The sequence below is a fragment of the Limulus polyphemus genome, unplaced genomic scaffold (assembly GCF_000517525.1).
Source record: "Limulus polyphemus unplaced genomic scaffold, Limulus_polyphemus-2.1.2 Scaffold2539, whole genome shotgun sequence".
In the NCBI taxonomy this organism is placed as follows: domain Eukaryota; kingdom Metazoa; phylum Arthropoda; class Merostomata; order Xiphosura; family Limulidae; genus Limulus; species Limulus polyphemus.
The window spans coordinates 10,141-22,930 of NW_013668149.1; the positions used below are offsets into that span (position 1 = coordinate 10,141).

At 35.5% G+C, this 12,790-nt stretch overlaps 1 long non-coding RNA gene across 1 annotated transcript in view; it reads left to right on the plus strand.

Moving 5' to 3' along the window:
- The first annotated feature begins 319 nt into the window (after positions 1-319).
- The window catches only part of LOC111087730, a 39,978-nt gene continuing 27,507 nt past the window's right edge, over positions 320-12,790 (plus strand). Inside the window, exon 1 of the long non-coding RNA XR_002612382.1 lies at positions 320-482. This is a non-coding gene — a long non-coding RNA (uncharacterized LOC111087730). The remainder of the gene's footprint in view (positions 483-12,790) is intronic.

Sequence of the window (12,790 nt, forward strand, 5' to 3'; positions counted from 1 at the left end):
TGGGGGGCCTTACCGAAAATGGATCACAGCTGCAACATTTTTAATTTCCCATAGAAACCCGACTTAAACGCTTCCAAGTTATCATTATAGGCTGCTATAGATACCCATGACGTCACTTTATTTATTTTCACTCATAACACTCCCTGCTCATTTCTAATTCATCCCTGACTACCGAAACGCTAAGGTTAGGAAGCTCATTAGTCTTGGTATTTAATAGGAATGTTTGCTCCAGTTTCCATCTGAACAGGCATCCAGTTAAAACGTAGCTTCGTAGTCTACGTTCGGCTTAGGATTATGGACAAGTTATCGCTCCACAAAGAAGCCTATGAATAACCTATTGGGCTAAAATTGAGTTTCTCTGGCACTTTCACCTTCCGCTATTAGGTCTGACGTCAACAGCGCAATAAGGCAAGGAGCTCTAGCAGGGAAGCCACTCACAAGCACGTGCTCTCGTCAGCGAGGAAAGATGTCGATGTACTGCCGTAAGTAAAGATTGTTTACTTACAGATAAAACGATGAGGGGGGGTTGGGAGTCTGTTGGACATCAGTCTTTATTTCATGGTTTATTTTTTCTGATATAATTAGTTCAAGTGTTTGGAAATTTAATTGATCGACCTGGCAATTTTTTGGGATTGTCTTAATATTTCTAAGAGCTTTAGGCCTGTACCTTATAAAGTTACCCAGACCTCCCTCGTCGTTAGCGGTGAGATTCAGATACAGCAGACTATTTTCTGTGTGCTTGTTTGACTGTTTCCTTGACTATTTGTTGAGTTTAATGTTGTTTCTCTCAACAACGATTTATCCAAAAGAAAGACACGCCAGAAATAACTTTTCTCTTGTCTGCTTTAGCAGAATTCGTAAACAGAACCCAACCCAATTTCCTTTCAATTAAAAAAAAAAGGGAGGTGGGGTATTCTCCAATCAGATAGAATAGTTCGTGTTGTGTTGAACATTTCCGGTACAAATCTCCGACGGATGTTGGGGAATTGCCGACTTTAAGGAAATTACACCAACAAAAGAATACAATAACTTTTTAAAAGAAATCTCTCAGTTATTACTTTTATGATCTATGATTATTTCTTTATTCTTTTTATGCTTATTTTCCGGAATGTTTACAAAATATTTGGACGTTTCATTTATGATCTGTAAGCTAAGGGAATACAGAAGTAATTTCACATCAGTTTTATTATTAAGACCTTGATCCATAACAGTAGTAACATATGTGAAAAGTAACATGTGATTGTAAGAAATGCTTTATGAATAATTCATATAAATAATTAAGTTTTGAAAACGTACTGTTGCAGTCAGTTAGATTTCTAAACTGAGAAAATTCCAAGCTATTCTTAAGGTGACCGTGACGTTGTAAAAAAACAAGCCTAATTGAGTCGAAAGATCATAAGTTTGTTTGTAATTAAGCACAAAGCTACACAATGGGCTATCTGTGCTCTGCCCACCACGGGTATCGAAACCCGGATTCTAGCGTTGTAAGTCCGCAGACATACCGCTGTGCCACTGGGGGACGAAAGATCATAAGAATTTCACCCATTTATTTGTTCTCAAAGATCAAAAAATGATAAAAGACTTTTCCTGATAGCCAGATTTTTCATCCAGAAACATTATAATCGTAAGTATCAAATCTGCCTGCCGAATCTTTGACGAAAATGTCAGATTTCTAACTGTAACAAAGATGATTGTCTTAGTTAACTGAACACCACGTTCTAACGTTTTAACCGTAAACCTTGCTGTTTATGTTTTCATTGATTTCACGCAAAAAAAAAATCAAGACAGAAATGGTGTTTACAGACTCACGAACTGGATAGGCTCTGTGATATTTTTCGTATCTTCGCGTTTCTGTGCTCTGTGGCTATTTCTGCTCAATATTACATTTTATAGTTTCCTTTTTCTTGTTTGTTTGTTTATTCAGGGATTTATCTGCTGATCTTCATCTGACAGATCTACTTTTGTACAGTCTATACATACTTGCAAATCAGGGGACATATTACACTCCTCGCAAATCACTTTCCTCGTTTTAGTATATCCGTTTTGTACATTACTATGCACTCCTATATACAAAGAAGATTGTTCTTGTTGTTTATTATTAAGCACAAAGCTACACAATGGGCTATCTGTGATCTGCCCACCACGGGTATCGAAACCAGGTTTCTGCCGTTGTAAGTCCGCAGACATACCGCTGTACCACTGGGGAGGGCATACAAAGAAGAAATAGTTTGACGTCCCACCCCCTACCCCCTAATTATAACAAACTTCGGCAAATCCATTCCATACAGCAAAAATATTATATCTGTTGCCTACATGTGTCATCTTTCTAAATTCAATAATTATAAAGTATATAAATAAGTAAACTGACCTTCTCTGATGTTATGAGCCAGGAAATGTTTGCCTCCGGGGCAACAATACAGATACCGCTAAGTTTGTTTGTTTTTGAATTTCGCGCAAAGCTACACAAGGGCTACCTGCGCTAGCCGTCCCTAATTTAGCAGTGTAAGACTAGAGAGAAGGCAGCTAGTCATCACCACCCACCGCCAACTCTTGGGCTACTCTTTTACCAACGAATAGTGGGATTGACCGTCACATTATAACGCCCCCACGGCTGAAAGGGCGAGCATGTTTGGTGTGACGGGGATTCGAACCCGCGAGCCGCAGATTGCGAGTCGAGCGCCTTATCCACCTGGCCATGCCGGGCCAAACCGCTAAGTTAGAAACTTTCTATTTTTTGATAGTGGTAAAAGTTATTTTCTGTTTAAGTTGTTGCAGTAAGTATACATACCGAACACATACTTGTCGCAGAAGTTTGCCAATTCACTGACCTTTTCTAATTTTAAAAATAAAATATATCTTTTCATTGGATTGGGATATAACGTTTAACACTTGTACACCGCTAACCTACTCCACTCCCGAAAAAAAAAAAATCTTATTGGATTTGCAAAAATTGCATGACCCAGTTATGACGGGGCGGTTTGGGGCGGCTACATCGTAATTACGTTTATGCAAGAGTATCTAAGACGAAATTGTTTAGATCGCCTTTCAATGAGTAAGTTCCAGGTGTGAATCGGGCGAAAAAAGGAGAATGTGACAAACGAAACAATCAGTGAGGAAAACGCAAGGAAAGAATTGGCGTGGCTTAGTGGTTAGGGCACTCTACTCGCAATCAGCGGGTCGCGGGTTCGAATCCCAGTCCCACCAAACATGCTCGCCCTTTCAGCCGTGGGGGCGTTATAATATGACGGTCAATCCCACTATTCGTTGGTAAAAGAGTAGTCCAAGAGTTGGCGGTGGGTGGTGATGACAAGCTGCCTTCCCTCTAGTCTAACACTACTAAATTAGGGATGGTTAGCGCAGATAGCCCTCGTGTCGCTTTGCGCGAAATCTATAATAAACAAACTCTACTCGCAACCTGAGGGTCGCGGGTTCGAGTCCCTTCACCAAACATGCTAGCCCTTTCATCCTTGAAGGTGTTACAATTTGATGGTCAATTCCACTATTCTTTGATGGTGATGTCTATCTGCTTTTCCTCTAGTATATCACTTTAAAATTAGGGACAGTTAGCGCAGATGGCCCCCGAATAGCTTGGCGCGAAATTCAACAAAAACAAATAAATAAATCTAACGCATTCTGTATGGTTTGTGTTACTGTAACATTGGTTTTAATTCTTACTTTTCTCTTTTTCGCAAGAAATTAATTTCAGGAGTTATTTCGTCTTTGTATCAGAAAGAGGGGGGGGGGAGAGAAGGAGAATGAAACAGATATAGTTTCGAAGACTTAAATGTTGTTTTCCACGTTTCACGATCGATTTTTTTCGTGTTTTTTATTATTTTACTTTTTAAAAGTTTGTTAAGTCCATCGGTGTGCATCACGTGTAGTACAATCCGTTAAAATGATCTACCTTGGATCTTGAAGATCTTGGCCAATCGCGGAGAAGGATTATTAGCCATTTAGAGATAACCCATCAATCTTGAAACTTGTAAGTAATTTTTCTTCTTCTTGGACGTCTTCTGTATTCATCTCACACGCATTATCCTTCTTCAACAGAATAGCATACATAAATGTGAGAAAAAAAAAAAGAACCTTACTGACTGTACTTTTAAGACCTCTTTCTTGTTAATCTGATTATTTTCACTAAAAATCCATCTTCAAGAAGACAGAGTCGTGGTTGTCATGGAAACAGAATATTTGCAGTTGCCTAGTACCCACAACATTATTCAGTAGAATTAAGCATTCTCCTGAATAAGGAATTTCCTTTGGAGAAAAAAAGTGCATAAACAAGTAGTACTAGTTTCTATGCAATAAGCAAGTATGCTGGGTGCAATTCTACTTTCGACTGTGATGACAGTATGGAATATATCTAAGGTTATAATTAATATCAAGAAAAACATTCTTCGTATCTTTTAGCTCTTGGAGGCGGAGAAAACTCCACAGTACGCCATGTTTAGTGATTACAGTAACTCCTAAAACTTCAGCTTGGTTCTTCCTTTGAAATACCGCAAGTATCATAAATAATAACTCACATCTTCACCCTCTGTATTGAGATACCATACTCACAGCAGGTGGTCATTTTCAACTTGGATTCTGCCATTGAAATACCATAACACGGTAATTCCAACTTCAACCTACGCTAGTGAAATACCATACTTTCAATAGGCGGCAACTTACAACTCCAAACTCCAATGTTGACACATCGTTCTTATCGAAGACCGTAATAACCAACTTATGCTCAATTATTTAAATTCCATACTTCTTCTTGTGAATATCCGTACATACTTTGGGTAGTAGCTACCAACCAAACCCACCTTGTATAAAAGCTGTTTCAGGCTGTAAAATAACCCATGATAAAGACTGGTGTTATTTATTTCTTTTTAGCGAAAATGTAAATCGGAATTAATGCTAACCTTATCATATATTTTCGTGTATATTTTGTATAATTCTATGAAAGTCAGTCATATTATACACAGTATTACCAAAAATATTGGTAATAGGCTTTTCTCAATTACATTTGCACCTAAATCTCAAGGTGTACAGATGAGTAAGGTTTATAAAGGCCAGAAGCTGCCACAGATAGTCAGTTGGAGTACAGATGCGAGTACAAAAAGTGTCCTCGGATCTTACCAGAGGAGCTGTTATTGGATGATGCGTTGGTTGTATGGGCGATCAAGACATTACAGTCTAATCACTCATATCAGTATCTACTTTGGACAATTTGAAGTAGAAGTGAAATCATCACATAGAAGTGTGATCATTGGAATATTGGTCTGGTTGCCCAAATATAAACCTGTATTCAGTTCATACATATTTTGATATCTGTTGTAAAACCACACATCTTGTATTAATTCATTTTTGTTTAGAGCCGAAGTAAAGCTTATCATCTGAAAACTCCATGTTGCTTTATTTCACGAATATTTAAAACACGAACGAGCTGTAGCCCATAAACCACTCAATACAGCCCTCAGTACAAGGGTTTAGGTCTCATGTTGCCAAAAAGGGAAATATTGGTTTGTTTGATATTCGCGCAAAGCTACACGAAGCCTATCTGCGCTAGCCGCCCCTAATTTAGCAGTGTATGACTAGAGGGAAGGCAGCTAGTCATCACCACCCACCGCCAACTCTTTTACCAACGACCGTCACATTATAACGGCTGAAAGGGCGAGCATGTTTTGTGGGACGGGGATTCGAACCCACGACCCTCAGATTGCGAGTCGAGCGCCCTAATCACCTGGCCATGCCGTGCCAACGGGAGAGAATAACAAAATATAGCTATCATGTTGTACGAAGAAAAATTATACTCCTTTTTGTCTTTTCTTTCATTAAAAACAGTACCCAGATGAGTGTTCAATGTCTCTTGAACAATTATATTATCAGAGTGTGTAGATAATAACTGTTATTTTTAAAAACGCGAACGATGTTCATTAGTAAACACAGAAAAGTGTTACGTGAACTGTTGAACATGGGCAGGATCATTTCTAGGTACATTAATGCAAAATGGTAATGGTAACTTTGAGTGTGAAGCTTAACATTTACTGGACTTTATTTTAATTTTAGAAGTTACATACAAACTGTGTTAAAAGATTATTTGGCTCATTGTCCATATAAGATCGGAAAGTACATAAGCAAAAATGGCTTTCCTCTTTACCTGATTGATCGGGATTATTTCAATAAACCCAAAAAGTCTCGTTGTATAAAGTTTCCAGTTTATATAACCTTGCCACACATATTGGAAAGTATTCTTTCTTTAAAAAACTGTGCACCCTCGAGCTACTTCGCAGAGTTTATCAGCATGTACAACGGCGATGCATCTTAAAACTGGATGTCGTCTTCAGCATTTCGTTATTGAAAACATCCAAATTAGATTATCAGTTTAGATGTTGTCGTTGTAAGCAAGGTTTTCATCGATTCTATGATAAGAAATTTACTGACGCGAATGAAAGATCATGCAAATTTCTGAACTCCAAATAAATCAGTTGTAGAAGTTTCATGATACATAAATTCATCGTATTATTCTTCGACGATCTTATAAAAGGCCAGTGATGAACATAGACTCCGTATGAAAGAGAGTTCACTCATTCATAAACTCAGGCCAAAATTCAGTCAGGTGAGTTCAGGCTTGTAAGTTATCACTTATTGTACCATTTACCTTTATGACCTTAATCATTCATTCTTTTTATAGTTTTTATGTAGTGTGTAACGAGAGAATGTAATATGGCTTGAATAGTAACTGGCAGTCGTTCAAATATGAAAACTGAATAATTTAATGTTTCCTGTTATAGCGCATTCAGGTTACGACGTGCACCGATTCTATGTGTTGTTACATGGGAAATATACAAACAAGTGTGTTGTTGGGTAAAATACAGATAACTAATGTATCTAAACATAGAAAACTAAGGTGTTGTTGGGTAAAATACAGATAACTAATGTATCTAAACACAGAAAACTAAGGTGTTGTTGGGTAAAATACAGATAACTAATGTATCTAAACACAGAAACTAAGGTGTTGTTGGGTAATATACAGATAACTAATGTATCTAAACACAGAAACTAAGGTGTTGTTGGGTAAAATACAGATAACTAATGTATCTAAACACAGAAAAATATGGTGTTGTTGGGTAAAATACAGATAAGTAATGTATCTAAACACAGAAAACTAAGGTGTTGTTGGGTAAAATACATATAAGTAATGTATCTAAACACAGAAAACTAAGGTGTTGTTGGGTAAAATACAGATAAGTAATGTATCTAAACACAGAAACTATGGTGTTGTTGGGTAATATACAGATAACTAATGTATCTAAACACAGAAAACAAAGGTGTTGTTGGGTAAAATACAGATAACTAATGTATCTAAACACAGAAACTAAGGTGTTGTTGGGTAAAATACAGATAACTAATGTATCTAAACACAGAAAACTAAGGTGTTGTTGGGTAAAATACAGATAACTAATGTATCTAAACACAGAAAAATATGGTGTTGTTGGGTAAAATACAGATAAGTAATGTATCTAAACACAGAAAACTAAGGTGTTGTTGGGTAAAATACAGATAAGTAATGTATCTAAACACAGAAAACTAAGGTGTTATTGGGTAAATTACAGATAAGTAATGTATCTAAACATAGAAAACTAAGGTGTTGTTGGGTAAAATACAGATAACTAATGTATCTAAACACAGAAAACTAAGGTGTTGTTGGGTAATATACAGATAACTAATGTATCTAAACACAGAAAACAAAGGTGTTGTTGTATAATATACAAACAACTAATGTATCTAAACACAGAAAACTGGTGTGTTGTTGGGTAATATACAGGGAATTAATGTATATAAACACAGAAAAACGGTGTGTTATTGATTAATATACAGACAACTAATGTATCTAAACATAGAAAAACGGTGTGTTATTGGTTAATATACAAACAACTAATGTATCTAAACACTGAAAACTGGTGTGTTATTGGTTAATATACAGACAACTAATGTATATAAACACAGAAAAACGGTGTGTTATTGGTTAATATACAGACAACTAATGTATCTAAACATAGAAAAACGGTGTGTTATTGGTTAATATACAGACAACTAATGTATCTAAACACAGAAAACCGGTGTGTTGGGAAATATACAAGGAATTAATGTATCTAAACACAGAAAAACGGTGTGTTATTGGTTAATATACAGACAACTAATGTATCTAAACACAGAAAACCGGTGTGTTGGGTAATATACAGGGAATTAATGTATCATGAAACATTTAGAATTGATGTTAAAAATTGACTTCTTGTCAGTTCTTGATTTGCAACACTGACATATTCATTTTCGTTTCTTCTTTTCAAACTAACTTTTAGAACGATGAACATTATTGCGTGTAATTTTTACGTGTTACTGTTATCCATTATACCTATTGTATTAGTCCTTTCTTCTTAGGATGTTTATTCGGGGTATCAAAGAAACACTTATAACGATACATTGAAAGTTACTTAAAACACCTTCGGATTTCCACGGTGACCTGCATGACGTCACTCAAACTTCACTTTATCTCGCACTTTGCTATACATGGTCATTCTTAATTTGCCCCTCAAGAAGAAAAGTCCACCTTTCGAAAGTTCTCGGGTTATAGGTACCGTATTTTTGTGTATAAAGAGATATAAGATAATATCTATAATCCTGTTTGTTCTATGTACAGTTTATGTGCAGACGTAATGAAATGCCTCATGATAATAGAGCATAATACATTGTGAAACGTAGTTTATGTACAGACGTAATGAAATGCCTCGTGATAATAGAGCTTAATAAATTCTGCAACGTAGTTTATGTACAGACTTAATGAAATGCCTCGTGATAATGGAGCTTAATAAATTTTTCAACGTAGCTTATGTACAAACTTAATGAAATGCCTCGTGATAATAGAGCTTAATAAATTCTGCAACGTAGTTTATGTACAGACCTAATGAAATGCCTCGTGATAATAGAGCTTAATAAATTCTTCAACGTAGCTTATGTACAAACTTAATGAAAATGCCTCGTGATAATAGAGCTTAATAAATTCAGCAACGTAGTTTATGTACAGACTTAATGAAATGCCTTGTGATAATAGAGCTTAATACTTTGTGAAACGTAGTTTATGTACAGACGTAATGAAATGCCTTGTGATAATAGAGCTTAATAAATTCTGCAACGAAGTTTATGTACAGACTTAATGAAATGCCTCGTGATAATAGAGCTTAATAAATTTTGCAGCGTAGCTTATTTACAGACTTAATGAAATGCCTTGTGATAATAGAGCTTAATAAATTTTGCAGCGTAGCTTATTTACAGACTTAACGAAATGCCTCGTGATAATAGAGCTTAATAAATTCAGCAACGTAGTTTATGTACAGACGGAATGAAATACCTCGTGATAATAGAGCTTAATAAACTCTGCAACGCTCTTTATATACAGACGTAATGAAATGCCTCATGATAATAGAACTTAATAAATTCTGCAACGTAGTTTATGTACAAACTTAATGAAATGCCTCGTGTAAAGTAATTTAACTTCCTCGTGATGATCTAGTATAATATTGTTAACGTTCAAGTACTCGTGATGATATTGTATGATATAGTTAACATTCAGACCTACTTATGTATTTGTGATGGGATAGTTAATATTCAGACTTAGTTATATTACTTCTGGTAACATATCTAATACCCACCACTGGCTCAGCGGTAAGGCTTATAACGTTAAAAACTGGATTTCGATACCCGCGGTGGGCACAGCACAGATAGTCCATTATGTAGCTTTGTGCTTAATTCTAAACAAACAAACAAGATAGTTAATGTTCAGGATCTCATGATGATATACTTAATGCTCAGCTTAAGAAAATACCTTGTGTTAACGTTGTTTATGTTCAGATTTAATGGAATATCTCGTCATAATGTAGTTCATTACAGATGCAGTGTAATACCTCATGATCACATAGTTAATTTTCAGACTTAGTTAAGTACCTTATAGTGACATATTTAATGTTCAGACTTAATGAAATATCTTAGAACTTATCCACAAACAGATTGTGGTCCTGATAACAACTCACGGATCGGACAAATAAAACTAAAATTTAAATTAAAGAAAGACGCCTCATGCAGGGAAAAATGAGATTCACATTAATTTAGAAAGACAACGTAGTCAAGGAAAATTTAAAATCGACTAGAAATATTAATAAGAGAATAACTTACAAACAAAAAAATGCTGAAAAACAAAGGCTTAAGTGGGGGGAGGAGAGAAGGAGTGAAAACAGAATCTGGATGAGTGATGAAATTCTAAAAAAAAAAAAGGTGGACTAAAGACCACAAATTTAAAGATGGGGCAGAAATGTAGGAAAGTAGATATGAAAACCAGGCGTTTCTTTAGGCAGGCAAAATATGCATATTAGAACAAGAAATGTGAAATGTGCAGAAACTGAGGAATTCGAGGAAACACATAAGATGTGTGGAGCACACAAAATCATAAATAGTTGAAGAAGAAATGTTGGACACTTGTATCTAGGAAACGGAAAATGTGCTACTTTGAGCATATATATAAGGGAAGATTGGCAGAGACTCTGATGGGTAAAATAGAAGTAAGAAAAAAGAGTGTCAAGCAGAGACTCGTTAGGCTCGACGATATAAGAAAATTGCTTGGAGATGAGAGTCTTGCATGAAGAAAGTTAGGAAGGCATCGAGGAATAAAGAACAATGGAGAACCCTATCTATCGAACCATGATTGATTGAATCATTACTATAACCAGAAGGGGTATGTGACCGCGCATAATAACTTAAATGATAGAAAACTTCAAGTTTGTTAATTTATTTAAAAAATATCAGATATTTGTATTTGTTTCCATCACAAAAAACAAAAGCGATTTTTAGTCACAAAAGTAAAATAGATTGCTGTTTCTAAACGTCAACTTATGATCAATGTTTTCCTTTCAAATGTATCGTGGTAAAAGCTTGTGTACAATATGTAGATTATGGTAGGGATCAGATTCATCTTGGTAATGGAGTTCAATAGCCATGAGTTGAATGTTTTTCGTTTACGATTAATGATCTTATGTTATCCTTACCTGTAACACCTGTTAAAATTATTTGTTTGTAGTTAAGCCCAAAGCTACACAATAGGCTATCTGTACTGTGCCTACCACGGGTATCGAAACGCGATTTTCAGCGTTATAAGTTCACAGACTTACGCTGTGCCACTGGGAGGCAGCTGTCGGTTGGTTAGTTTGTAGTTAAACACAAAGCTACGCAATGGGCTATCTGTGCTCTGCCTACCACGGGTATCGAAACCCGGTTTCTAGAATTGTTAGTCCGCAGAGATACCGCTGTGCCACTGTAAAAGTCATTCATGGTGTCTAACCGAATAGTGGGATATGAACATCACCCGCATAGCACTCCTACAACCCCAAAGTGCGAAATGAGGTTTTTTTCAGCAACGAGACACGAACCATGAACCATCGGATTCACCGTCTGAGCAAGCCAACCATTAGGCAAACTCTTTAAAATTGGGTTTACATGTTGAAAACAAGTTGATTATTTGTGTCGTCAGAATTTAATACGAAAACGAACTTACTTAGGGAAGCAACTTAATAAGGGTAATGATGAACGGCAAACATGTTTCTGTATATTGTTAAGGCCTGTTTTCTGTGCATTTCTTGTTTATTCCATCTTAAATAACAAATGTTTCGAACTTCTGCGTGACTGTGTCGTGCACAAAGCTGAGATGGAACCTCGCAAGAATTTCGCTGCGTTTCACTCGTTTTACTTTCCGTTCATTTCCACATTACTTTCACATTACGGTAACCTACAGATGTAAATAGAAAATTATGTTCTTACTACGGGTGGTTAGTTGGTATGGTTTTGTTTTTCTCAGGTATATCTTTATCATGCTATTTCGTTAATCGTTGAAAACTATATAGCATTAAACATAGAATAAAAAAACTATATTGGAAGACATTTTTTTCCAGTTTTTTTATTTCATGACGTAATTTACACCATCCTTTATAACATTCCTTCAGCTATTTACATAACAATAAAGACTTTCTGATATTTTTCTTCTCCTAATTTCTAAGTTTCTTAAGAGACGTTGCGTAAAAATGTTACTAAATTAACGTTATGGAAAAGTGAAAATACAGATGCTTTGAAACTTTGTTAATTCTTAAAAAAAAAAGTCATGAAAAGTGTATCCGTAGATAAAAGCTGCAACTGCAATATGTTAAACTTGCGGAAGAAATTTGTAATTAGTGGAGTTCTTTGAAGTGAAAAAAAAGTGGGTTATTTTTTTAGTAGAACTCTAGTGTAGCGAAATCAAATCCATGTTATATCACAAAACATTTTCCGCTCTTTAAAGCTGTAAGTACGTTATAAGAGTGGCAGTCAATCCTTTAACATGGATATGTATATCAAGAATTTCTTTGATGGCGACTAGTGAGTACATTCTTGAAATGCAAAAAAATAAATAAATAAACAGAAGTAAAACAATGGTTTAGTGATTGTTATGTTTCTACTTATTTCAAAAGTAAGAAATGATAAATATTTAAAGAATTTCAAACTGTTTTATGAAGTTCTGCTTGCGTGTCTAAACGTTGGTTTTGCATTTTAATTTCACTAAGTATAGCCATCTGTCCTTTAATAATATAAAAAAATATGTTATTAATTTTTTTTCAGTATAAGTATAGAATGTAGAACATCAGTATTGACCAAAAACGCTTGTAAATTGATGGCATACCTAAACAAATATACACCTGGAAAAAAAGTTAAGCACCCCCGTGTTTTT